General features: G+C 41.0%; 1 protein-coding gene across 9 annotated transcripts in view; it reads left to right on the top strand.

Annotated features, from left to right (window-relative positions):
• The window catches only part of LOC137370942 (ADP-ribosylation factor-like protein 15), a 368,243-nt gene that overhangs the window by 119,108 nt on the left and 236,352 nt on the right, over window positions 1-12,783 (top strand). The window lies entirely within an intron of this gene.

Here is a 12,783-nt window from a genome sequence, read left to right as displayed (position 1 = left end):
CAATATGCAAGAATAACCAATGTAAGGGAAAACAGGGACTGATACTGCATGAGAAGAGAGTGCTGATTGGTTGGCAAGTGAACTCTGATTGGTAGAGGCGTTGCCATGGGGAATGCACCAGTTTACGGTGACTGACAGTTAACTGTCAAGCTTTGTTTGAAATTTAAAGCAGGCAGCTTGACTCTCATTGGTCAAGGCATTGCCCTGAGGAGTGAACCAGTGAATGGCTGTCAGTTATTTTGATCAGCTGAAACAGTCGCAGTGTGGGTACATGTTCTTTCTGTCTGCAAAGAACAGGGCCCTGTGTATTAATATATGTAGCTCCAGTACGCGCAAGTGCGCCACACTGTGAGCCCTACTGACAATTTTTAATTGGTTGTCAGTGTAATTCTTAGCACATTGCGGATTATTTAGCGAATGTTGTCCAATCGTGGAATCACACTGTGTTTTGAGTTTTGCAAGCACGGGCTGGTTGCCTACGGCCTGTACCTTGCTTGTTGCGAACAGCGGAAGGGACATGTTGTTTGATACGATCAATTAGCAAGTATTTGGCCAAACTAGTTTTTTTTTGTCTTTTTTTGTAACAGAGCTCTGCAGAGTGAATTTCTGTATTTTTTTTCCACTGTGTGTGAGTGTAATTGGGGAATTTTTTAAAAGGGAACATTCATATTTTAATTGGTGTGTTAATGCTTTGCTTCATTACTGGTTAAGTCCTGTTTTATAATAAACTGATCATTTTGGTTTTTATTAAAGAAACCTGATTGATTTATTTTATGCTGAGATAAAAAAAGTTGAGTATACGATTGGCTGTATCGGTAACCAGGTAAACATTTAAATAAATGTTGTGACATGTGGAGAAGTGGAACTAGAAAAGACAGTGCACTCATCCTGCCTTGGTTGTAACATCTAATTGGGGACTCGTCGTCCGAGATGCCTAAAGCCGGCAACGAGCAATTGTAAGGGGGGGTAATACTAATTGAAAAGGGGAAAAGTATAAATAAAAAGGTTTCTTGTGCATTACAATAAAATTTACACCACTGCAATGTCTTGGTCAGTTGCTACGACCTTTCTGGGGAAGGAAGATGTATCCCTGAGTTATTTGCAAAACTGAACCAAGGTTAGATTAAAATAATTGGCAGAAAAAGTGGTGGTAGAGTGAAAACCAGGAGCCAAGAAAGCGGACGTAATTGAAGTAATAGCGCAGCATTTGCAATTAGAAGAAGAAGGCGGCAAACAAGATGCTAGAGCAGTTAAATTAACTAGAATTCAGTTCAGATGAGGCAGCTTGAACTAGACAAAGAAAAATAAATAGAAGGAAGGCAATTAGAATTTAAAAAGATGGAACTAATACAAAAGGGGTGGTCTTGATTCCAGTGAAAATTTTGGTGGGGAAAAATCTGACTCCAGCCCAGGACCCAGTGAAGAGCTGTTTATATTTGGAAAGGGACGTAGAGGTATTTTTCATTTCTTTTGAAAAGGTAGCTAGACAGACGAAGTGGCCGAAGGAAAGCTGGGCACTGCTTACGCAAAGCAGGTTGATGGGCAGAGCTCATGAAGTTTATGTCCTGCTTTCTGAAGAGGCTTCTGCAGATTATGAGATGGCAAAAAAGGATATTCTTGCTGCTTATGAGTTGGTCCCTGAAGCGTACAGACAGAAATTTCAGAACCTCCGGAGACAGCCTGGGCAGACTTGTATAGAATTTGAGAGAGTAAAGCAAATTAATTTTGATCATTGGATGCGGGCACTAAAGGTAGAGGTCAGGTATGAGAACCTTAGGGAAATAATTCTCCTGGAAGAATTATAATATTCACTCCCTCCGTTAATGAGAACCCAAGTAGAGAACCAGAAGGTTTCAACAGCCAGACAGGCAGCGGAAATTGCTGATGATTACGAGCTTGTTTACAAGTCTAAACCCTTTGTCCGTCAGCCCCCACAAATCTGTGAAGAATAGAAGGTGGGAGGGTGAAAGGAAGGCAAGTAGTCGGGGACAAGAAGGGACAGCTGTGGGAGGGTGAAAGGAAGGCAAGTAGTCGGGGACAAGAAGGGACAGCTGAGAACACCCCAGGATCTCCTCCTCAGGCCAGAAAGGAATGTGCTGAGGGTGGAAGTGAGATTCCAAAGCCTAAATGTTAATCATTGTCACAAGGTGGGACACCTTCAAGCAGAATGCTGGAAGTTGCAGGATAAACCCATGGGACTTATTGGGGTGCCGGAGGCCAATGCAGAGAAAGGGTCCCTGACTGGGAATACGACAGCTCAGGCTGTAACTCTGACTGCAGCTGTAAGGCCAAGTATAAAACTGCTGAGAGTATAGGGAACGTGAACCAGATACCTGAGAGTTATCGGGAATTCTTGTCAAAAGGAAAGGTAACTCCATATCCCTCAAGTAGAACCATAGAAAAATTACAGCACAGAAGGAGGCCATTCAGCCCATTGTGTCTGCGCTGGCCGGAAAACTAGCCGCCCATTCTAATCCCATCTTCCAGTAGCTGGTCCATAGCCTTGCAGGTTACAGCACTAAAAGTGCATGTCCAGATACCTTTTGAATGAGTTGAGGGTTTCTGCCTCCACCACCGTTCCTCTCGTGAGCTGCTCCCGCTACACACAAAATGTGTCCCTCTGTTCTTAAAAACTTTTCTTTAATTGGTTTTAGAGGACCTCTTATCTCATGTCCATAGGCTAATTCAAAAGGACTAAAACCGGTAGACTCATTAGGTGAATCCCTAGAGGCAACGTCTTTACCAATCAGAGTTCATTTGTTAACCAATCAGCACTCTCTTCTCATACAGTATTAAGTTGTTGCCTCCCCTTCATTGGTTTTCTTGCAGATTGTCCTGATGAGTGCAAGATGAAAAGCTTCGACAACATGTCTCTATTTTCAGCAATACTCAAGTTCCATACTACCAAACGACTATTTAAAAATAGATTTATTAAAGGGATACAGGCAGGTTCCTTTAACTCCCCAAGCTAAGGAAATATCAGCCTTTGTCACACCAGTCTTTTCCTATGCCGAGTGATGCCATTTGGGCTAAACAATGCCCCAGCCACTTTTCAGAGATTAATGAACCAAGTGGTAGCCAGTGTTCCTAACTGTGTGGTTTACCTTGATGTGCTGGTATACAGTGACACTTGGAAGCACCACTTGGAACAACTAGAAGCTCTGTTAGAAAAATTACAATTGGCTGATTTAGTGATAAACCTTGCCAAAAGTGAATTGGCAAAAGCGAGAGAGATCTACCTGAGGCATATAGTAGGGCAAGGATGAATGTTGCCCAAAACAGCGCAAGTACAAGCATTGGTGGAGCTCCCCACCCCTAAGTGAGAAATCATGAGGTTTTTGGGAATGTATGGTTGCTACCGCAAGTTTGTACCAAATTTTAGTACTATAGCTGCTCCATTGACAGATTTGCTACAAAAAAGAAAACCAAGGTAGTGTGGTCAGGGGAGTGCCAAGCATCTTTTGAGAGGCTGAAAGCCATTTTGATTAATAAACCAGTGTTGGCTGCTCCAAATTTCACTAAGCCCTTCAAGATAGCAATTGATGCTAGTACACTGGAGGTCGATGCAGCCTTGTTACAAGATGATGAGTAAGGGATACAAAGGCCAGTGGGATACTTTTCCAAAAAGGTAAATCGACACCATAAACAATATTCAACAGTGGAAAAAGAAACCCTAGGCTTTATTACTGGCTCTTAAGCATTTTAAGTCTATGTCTGCCACAACTACAGCGAGACACTGGTATATACTGATCATAACCCCCTAGTCTTTGTGGAAAAATTCAAAAACAGGAATGCCAGACTATTTCGATGGAATTTACTATCACAACCTTATCACTTAAAGATTATCCACATTACGGGAAAAAAAATGTAATTGCTGATGCTTTGTCTCGAATATAACTTTGCTTTGAGTTATCTGAATGCAAAGATAGTACAAAGCCAAACTGTATTAGCTATAGGTAAAGAGTGAATGGAAATGAATATGTAAATGTGTTTTAATAATTTTTCATCTTCTGTTCTTTCTTTGTAATGAAACACAAAGAAAGAACAGAAGATGAAAAATTATTAAAACACATTTACAAATGTGTTTCATTCCTCCAAGGATGGAGATATTACAAAAGTGCTTCCACTATTTTTAATATTTTTATTTTTTGAGGAGTTCTGTTAAAACTGAAAAGATTCCATGGATGTTGTCCCAGAACTGTACTTATTTTCTCCTCTGTTAAAAATAGTGTACCTTTAAGACAGAGAGAGAGAGAAGCTTCTGAATTTCTGAGGCATAGTGCGCCACAGCTGCATTTTATTACCTAGGCCACAGCAGGAGAGAGAGGTCACATGGTATAATGTTTTAATTTGACTGTGTGTAAAACTGGCTGAAACCAGTTTTTGAGAGGCTCTCCAGTGAAGTGTGCTACTGAAGACGAGAACTGTCCATTTATCTCAGCAAAAATTCTACAAGGAGCTACAGGCTGAGTTAATTGCCGAAAGAGGAAATACCCTTTGAAGAGACCATTTGTATTACTGAAGTAAAGTTTCGACTGCAAGACTGTCGGTTTTAAAAATTCAATTTTGACCTATTATTGTGCTCATCGTTGAAAGAACTGTTTGATGCCTGCTGCAGCCAAAGTGTTTTGAATGCCTATCAGGAACAGACTGTTTCATCAAATCTGTGTGGAGATTTTGAGCAGCATTTGATTATTTTCAACCAGGATATGTCACCCATCAGGAATGTAACCCACAAAGACTTCTTACTTATTTGTTCTTAATGCATGCAGGCTCCCACCTGCCAAGAATGAGGCACATTAATCTCGCCACATGGACACTAAATTTTAATTTGTTGCTGGGAAGAAGAGAAGGCATGTTACAAGGAATTGCCAGGCCCCTGGCCGGAAAGACATTTTTGCATTTTAGACAGTGTTGGAACAAAGAAGCTATCCCCTGCTCCCATACAATACACAGAACAGACCTGGTCAAACCAGTCAGTTACATTGGCCAGCAGGGTGGTCACTTGGGGAGCTTTAAGTTGTAGAGACAGTATTTGAACTGGCAGAAGGCAGTTTTGCTCCTGGACTGAGAACATCTCTCTCCTGTCTGCACCCATCTCTTTCTCACCAGATTCGGAATCCATTGAAGACACATGAACCCCAAGAGAGTAAAGTCTCCTACAGTGAACAAGGTTTAAGAAGAATACTGGGCCCCAACGAAAAGTAAGGTCTCCTTCAAGCAAAGACTACTCGAAGACCCATAACAAAAAAACTCTTCAGATATTGCCTCAAACTTTTCCACTTTATTTCTCCTTTTTTTTGTCCCTATCTGCATGTGTGCATCGTGTATGCATGCTAGCATGGGCATGTGTGTAGCCATAGGCCGTAACTGAATTAGAGTTTAAGTTTAGTAAAACTTCTCCTTTCTTCTTTAAACCTAAGAAAGCCTGTTTGTGCTCATTTCTTCACCTTATAATTGGAAAGCAGTGAACAAGGATTCACCAAGGGAGGGCTAAATATGGTGTGCTTAAAATTAAACCCTGTTACAGTAAGACCAGGTGAAGGCTGAAAGGGAGCCCTATGCCTCTTTCTCAGTTGGTCGTAACATTAAGAAATAGCTAATTTTTAAAAAACACCACTTTTAATACCGGCTAACGGTGATTTTTTGTGTGTGTGTGTGAGAATGGGGAATTTAGGTGAAAACAAAAAGTTATAAAGCCTTTAGATGTAGGTTTTCTTAATAGTGTTTAAGATTTAGTTTTAATAAATAGTTACTTTGTTATTGTCTAAAGATACCTGGTTTGGTCTGTTTTATTCCAGGGGTTACTAGAGTGTTTAATTTGGCTGTTTTCTGGTTAAGTGGGAAAACTTTTAATAATATGCTGCAAACTATGGAGTGATGGGACCTAATTGACAGTGCGTTGCTCCCGCCTTGGTCGTAACAAGTGTGTTTTTTTTACCAAGTTCACCAACAGGACAAGATGTTGTTTGAAAGCCATCTGTGCTGGAGGCCACCTGTGATTTGGGCTCAGAAAACAGCAGAGCCTTTGGTGACTTTGGGGAAAAATGGTTACAGAGAAGTCACACGTCAATGTTTATGGAGGTCAGGAGGTTGACTCTCTGTTTGGGGTTTGAACATTTCTTTCAGTTAGTTTTGGTGTGAACTGTTTGAAGATGGTTGTTTTTTTTCCTGCCAAGGGAAAAGAAATCACCCAGCTCACCACCACCTCTACCTTTTTGAAGAAATCCTGCCAGGATCCCCTGTGGGGAAAAAAAATCCCTGATGCCATATAGCTCCTGAGGAGCTGAAAAAAATCCTGTGATTCAGGTGTGTGCTGGCGGAAAAACCTTGATGTCGCATTTCTTCTAGAAAGCCTACTAGAATAATTCTCGACATCTCCAGAACAGACTGTTTCTGAATCGATCCTTGTGACCTGTCTCCGTATACCCGTATGTCAGACCAAAAAAGGGGCAACTGACTTCCTTCCATATCTTCTTTCTTTTCTCATCAAGGATTAGCAAGCATTTGGTCAAAGTAGTTTTTTTTGCTTTTTTTTCTGTAACAAACTTCTGCAGAGTGAATTTCTGTATTTTTTTCCAGTGTGTGTGAGTGTAATTGGGAAATTTTCAATTATTTTAATTGGTGTGTTAATGCTTTGCTTCATTACCAGTTAGGTCGTGTTCCATAATAAACTGATAATTTTGTTGTTTGTTAAAGAAACTTGGTTGGCGTATTTTATTCTGGAATTTTAAAAAAATAGAGTATACAATTGGCTGTATCGGTAACCGGCTGAACATTTAAATAGATGTGGTGACCTGTGGAGAAGTGGAACTAGAAAAGACAGTGCACTCCTCCTGCCTTGTTCATAACAATGGACAAAAGAGCTGAATTCCAGAGATGAGGTGAGTGTGACTGCCGTTGATACCAAGACCACATTTGACAGTGTGGCTTCAAGAACTCTAGTAAAATTGAAGTCAATGGGAATCGGAAATACTCTCCACTGGTTTGGAGTCATACCGAGCACAAAGGAAGATGGTCATAGATGTTGGAGGTCAACCATCATCTTAGTCCCAGTAAATGGTTGCAGGATTCCTCAGGGTAGTGTCCGAGGTCCAACCATTTTCAGCTGCTTCATCAATGACCTACCCTTCATAAAGTCAGAAGTGGAGATGTTTGCTGATGATTGCATAGTGTTCAGTACCATTTGCAACTCTTCAGATATTGAACCAGTCCGTGCCTGCATGCAGTAATACCTGAACAACATTCAGGCTTGGACTGGTAAGTGACATATAACATTCGTGCCACACAAGTTCCAGGCAATGACCATCTCCAATGAGAGAGAATCCAACCATCTCCTCTTAACGTTCAACAGCATTACCATCACTGAATTCCCAACCCTTAACATCCTGGGGGTTACCACTGACCAGAAACGTAATTGGACAGCATATAAATGCTGTGGCTACATCAGGTCAGAAGCTGGGAATTGTGCAACAAGTAACTCACCTCCTGACTCCCAAAGCCTGTCCACCATCTCCAAGGCGCAAGTCAGGAATGTGATGGAATACTTTCCAACAACACTCAAGAAGCTCAACACCATCCAGGACAAAGCAGTTCATCCACTACCTTAAACATTCACTCCCTCCACCATCGGCACACCGTAGCAGCAGTGTGTACTATGTACAAGATGCACTGCAGAAACTTGACGAGGCTCCATTGACAGCACCTTCCAAACCCACAGTCTTTATCAGCTAGAAGGACAAGGGCAGCAGATGCATGGGAACAGCATCAGTTGCAAGTTCCACTCCAGGTCACACACCATCCCGTCTTGGAAACACGTCGGTGTTACTTCACTGCTGTTACGACCGACCGCTCCAGTCGAAGCCCCCAATCAAAATATACGATTCTGACAGTTAATTCAATCCCGTCCCTCCACAGATCGCCTAACATATCATTTAAAACTTTCCAAATTAAAGAAAGACCCAGCCAAATTGTACCATTTATTAACCCCCGAATGAGGCTAACCAAGCTGTTCAATTAGAACTAAATTCTTAAACACTATGAAGATATAAACATTTAAAATGAAAAAATTAGCGTCCTTGCAAATTTACAGTTCAATGTTGCTTGAAGTCCTCACAGCCGTCCGATGGGGGAAAAAAAAATTGTTCAACAGTAGAACAGTCCGTAGTCTAATTCCAGCAGTAAGTGATGCTTTCCATCTCCAGTGAATTTCAACAATTAACGACTTGCAAACACTTTTAATGGAATCAATCTTGACTTTAGAGTTTTTTGAGGGATAAAAGATTGTCACAGTCTAATTTCCCTTCCTTCAGTTCAAATTACCAGAGTTCTCTGTTTTGGCTTGGCTTTTTTTTTAGAATTTTGAGAGATAATAATTAAACAGACTAAATTCTCTTCCTTCAGCATTTTTGCCTGAGAGCTTTTCTTTCAGGTGCTAACACCAGCTGGCTGTCTGTGTTTTTTTTTTAGAAGAGACTGTCTTCAACAAAAGCCAGTTCAAAATTGAATTGTAACAAATGTGTTGCTTGACGCTCAGTCCAAGTGGCTGTATCCAAGGTAATGAGAATACACCCTTTGAATTGCAGTCTCCAAATGGCTATATGCAATGGCAACCAAAAATGCACTTTCTCCAACTCCTGAGGCTTGCTGGTTCTTAAAGCAGTACTGATCCTTTTCCAGCCTTAAAGACACAGCAGATGTTCCCCGGAGAGAAAAAAAAACTACAGGACCATAACACTGTCGCTTGGTCGAAATGCTGAAACTCTCTTTCTAACAGCACTGTGGGTGTGCCTACATCACATGGACTGCAGCGGTTCAAGAAGGCTGTTGGTCATCAACATCTCATGGGCAATTAGGGGTGGGCAGTAAATGCCGGCGATGCCCACATCCCATGAAGAAATAAAATATATTCAAGTCAGAGATCAAACAGATTGTCAGATACTAAGGGAATTGAGGGATATAGGGATAGTATGGGAAGGTGGAGTTGAGGTAGACAATTAGCCATGCTATTGAATGGCGGAGCAGACTCAAGAAGCCAAATTGTCTACTCCTATTTCTTATGTTCTTGTATGTAACTTATGATTTCCATGTTAAGCAGCTAAGCAGCCTATAAAGACAAAATATGTTGATGAGCATCTCTGTCATAGACTTGACTCCTCAAAAATAATTGCAAGATGATACTGCTTAGAAGTACTAACATACCATACAGTGGAAGTGCACAAGCTCAAACCCTGACTCTACTGAATTCTGAAGCTGTATAGAGACACGTCTGCAGGATGGAAGATGGTTGCATACCAAAAGGACCTTCTATATGCTGAGGTAGCAGAGTCCAGATGACCAGTGGGGCGCCCAAAGCTCCACTTTGAGGATGCTTGCAAGCATTGTGACATGAAGGCCCTAAATGTCGACTATTGCACCTGGGAGTCACTAGCTGGTGAAAGAAGGAAATGGCGACACATCCTGTGGACTGGTGTGCATTACCACGAGGACCGGTTGCTACAGCAGCTTGGAAACAGATGCCAACATCAAAACCAACAACTCACAGCATCACTAGGCAGCTTCACACGTGGCACTTGTGGTAGAACCTGCCTGTCAAGGATTGGCCTTCACAGCCATCAGCAAAGGTGCATCAAGAGAAGACTCCCTCACCTAAATGAATTGTTTGCTGCGTATCCATCATCATTCATAGATTGAAGGATGCCAAACATAGAGAGAAATGGATTAAAGGCTGTGGATATCTTTGTACAGAGAGAAGAAATATGAAGGAGGTCCCAACAGGCTGTTGTCACACACAACCAGGTGGCCAGCTGAGATTGAGATGGTCATATACTGGGAGCAGGCCACTTACTTGCCCTCTTAGCCATGGGAGGAGTGGGGGATGGTGTTTAGTTTTGAAAGGATCATCAGCAAAGAGGGCGCATGCTGTCCTTGGAGGAAACATACCCACAATGAACAGTGCTATATGTAAAATATCTTTGAATGTTAAGTTTGTGTGTTCTTTCTCATTGTGCACATATTGATGTGCATAATGTGTTTTAAAAATCTATTTTGAATACAAATATAAAAGCTGTACTGAACATGTTAAACAACAAAGAAAGTCACTAATTATTTAAATCAGTGTTCAGCAATTGAAAGCTCGACTGTACTAAGGTTTGCAGTAAGAGATGGCAGACGTGTTGTACTGAAGTGTGATAGATATCTCTTGCCTGAAGAGTTTGTTTTTCCTGTTGTAATTATTTTTCTCTGTAGTCTGGTGGCAAAAATGTAAATCAAACTGAGATGATGCTCCACTTTGTTTGACACATTTCCATGTATTTCCTTTCTTAATTTACAAAGATCACAACTCAATTAGTTAACAATCGATTGCCAATCTGCCAGGTTTTAGTGAGGCTTGAAAGCATTTGCTGTTAACCTGCCCTTGCCCATCTGTCTGTGTATCACTGCATGGATTGTGTTAGACAACAGTCCTAATATCTCGCCTACACTGATTACATTTGAATTTTGAAATTGGGAGAAGCTAATCACTTTTGTTTTTCATAGAACTATATACTGATGTGGTCGGTCAAAAAAAATTGAAAGATGACAATGCTATTAACTTAGCACAACTGAATGATTCTATCAGGGTGCTACCCAGCATTCTTATAAATGCATGAGATCATTGACTAAGCTTCCAGTCTTCACTTGATCTAGATTAGGAAGTTAAATGTCTCCTCCATTGTGATCTTATCAATTGTTATGACGGTCCTTCTATAGCACTCGTATTTTAGAATTATGGACATTGTTTTATTTGGGAGAGCTGAAAAGGATTCCATAGATGTTTTTTCCTCACTGGGGTCATTGAAAGGACACTGAGAGGTGTTGTTTGAAAACCGCATTTACTGGAAGTCACCTGTCTTCAGATAAATACCCAGCGGGGCTTTTTGACTTGAGGTCAAAGAGAAGTGATAGTTCAAGATTTATAAGGGTTTTTGGTTTTGCTTTGGACAGTCAGTTGAGGTGTGGAGTGTCTTGAAAGGACTTTTAAATCAACCTGCCAAATACAAACCCCCAGCTCAGCCTTTTCCATCTCTTTGAAAAGGCTGCCAGCTTTTCCATCTCTTTGAGAAGCTCTTAGAAGCAAGTGTAAGAAATATAGAAATTGATGCTGCTTTCCTCCTGAAAGGCCTGCCAGAAAACCCTGTTGCCTCATTTCTCCTGGAAAGCCTGCCAAACTGATCTTCAATGTCACTTGAAAAGAACTGTTCGAGAAAGATCCCAGTGACAACCATCTACTCATATTTGGGATGCCAAACCAGAAAGGGACAACTGACATCTTACCATATCTTTTTTTTTCAAGAATTAGCAAGTATTTGGCCAAAGTATTCTTTTTTGTCTTTTTTGTAACAGAGCTCTAAAAATAAAATCTCTGTTTTTCGGTTACCTGGGGTTGGGGGGGGGGGGGGGGGCGGGTGGGTTTGGTGTGTGTGTGACTAAGGTAAAAGGGAACTTTCATATTTCAACCTGCGTGTTAATGCTTTGCTTCATTACTGGTTGTGTCTTGTTTTATAATAAACTGATAAATTTGTTGTTTATTAAAGAAACCTGGTTGGTGTATTTTATTCTGGGATAAAGAGGAGAGTCTGTGATGGACCGTATCAGTAACTGGTGTAATGCTGGCCCCCACCTGCCAAGAATGGGGCATATTAATTTTGCCACATGAACATTGATTTTTAAATTGTTACTGGAGTAAAGAAAGAACTTGTTTTTAAAAAAATAAATGCCAGAATCTTGACTGGAAAGATATTTGCATATTTACAGACAGTGTTTCAAAGGGACAAAAGACCATGCCCTGACACATTCAATCCACAATGGACTTTTGATTACCAGATATTGAGGATGGAGGAGCTCGCATTCCAGATTGACTGCTAAAATGGCCGAATACACAAAAGGCGTGGTCAGACCAGTTTAGTCACATGACTAACTGGCTGTTGGAGGCATTTTTTGAACTTGCCACAGAGAATTTGAACTCAGAATTTGCTCCTGAACTGATAAGACCTGTCATGGTTGGTTTGCAGCAGCCTCTCCTGTCTGCTTCCATCTCTTTCTCATGGAACTGAAAACTGCTGAAGATATATGAACCCCAAGAGAGAAAAGTCTCTTACACTGAACAAGGTTTAAGAAGAATTCTGGTCCCCAACGAAAAGCAAGATCTACCTACAAGCAAGGACTATAGCGAGCTCGAAGCACAATAACAAAAACCCCTCTTCAGAGGTTGCCTCAAACCTCTCCACTTTATTTCTTCTCTTTTCTATCTCTGTTTGCATGCTACCGTATCGTGTATGCATGCTAGCATGGGGCGCGGCGTGCATCCGTAGGCGTTAACCGAATCAGAGTTTAAGTTTTAATAAATTTCACTCTTTTTCTTTAAACCTAAGAAAGCCTGTTTGTGCTCATTTCTTTACCTTATAATTGGAAAGCGGTGAATAAGGATTCACCAAGGGGGAGCCCAAAACAGTTTGTTTAAAAACATAAATCTTGTTACAGTAAGACCAGGTGAAGGCTGAAAGGGAACCCCATGACCTCTTTCTCACCTGGTCATAACACTGGGTAAACACTTAAATATATGTTATGACCTGTGGAGAAATGGAACTAGAAAAGACAGTGTACTCCTCCCACCTCGGTCGTAACACAATCAAATTTGTAAGCTTGGAAAGGAGAATGAATATGATGTCCGTTTGAAATATGAAGTAAATGTCATGCTTTTCTCTGTGAAATTGATTTAAACTGCATTATTTATCTTGTAAT

Source organism: Heterodontus francisci, chromosome 1 (genome assembly GCF_036365525.1).
Source record: "Heterodontus francisci isolate sHetFra1 chromosome 1, sHetFra1.hap1, whole genome shotgun sequence".
In the NCBI taxonomy this organism is placed as follows: domain Eukaryota; kingdom Metazoa; phylum Chordata; class Chondrichthyes; order Heterodontiformes; family Heterodontidae; genus Heterodontus; species Heterodontus francisci.
This window is presented reverse-complemented; position numbering and strand designations above follow the sequence as displayed.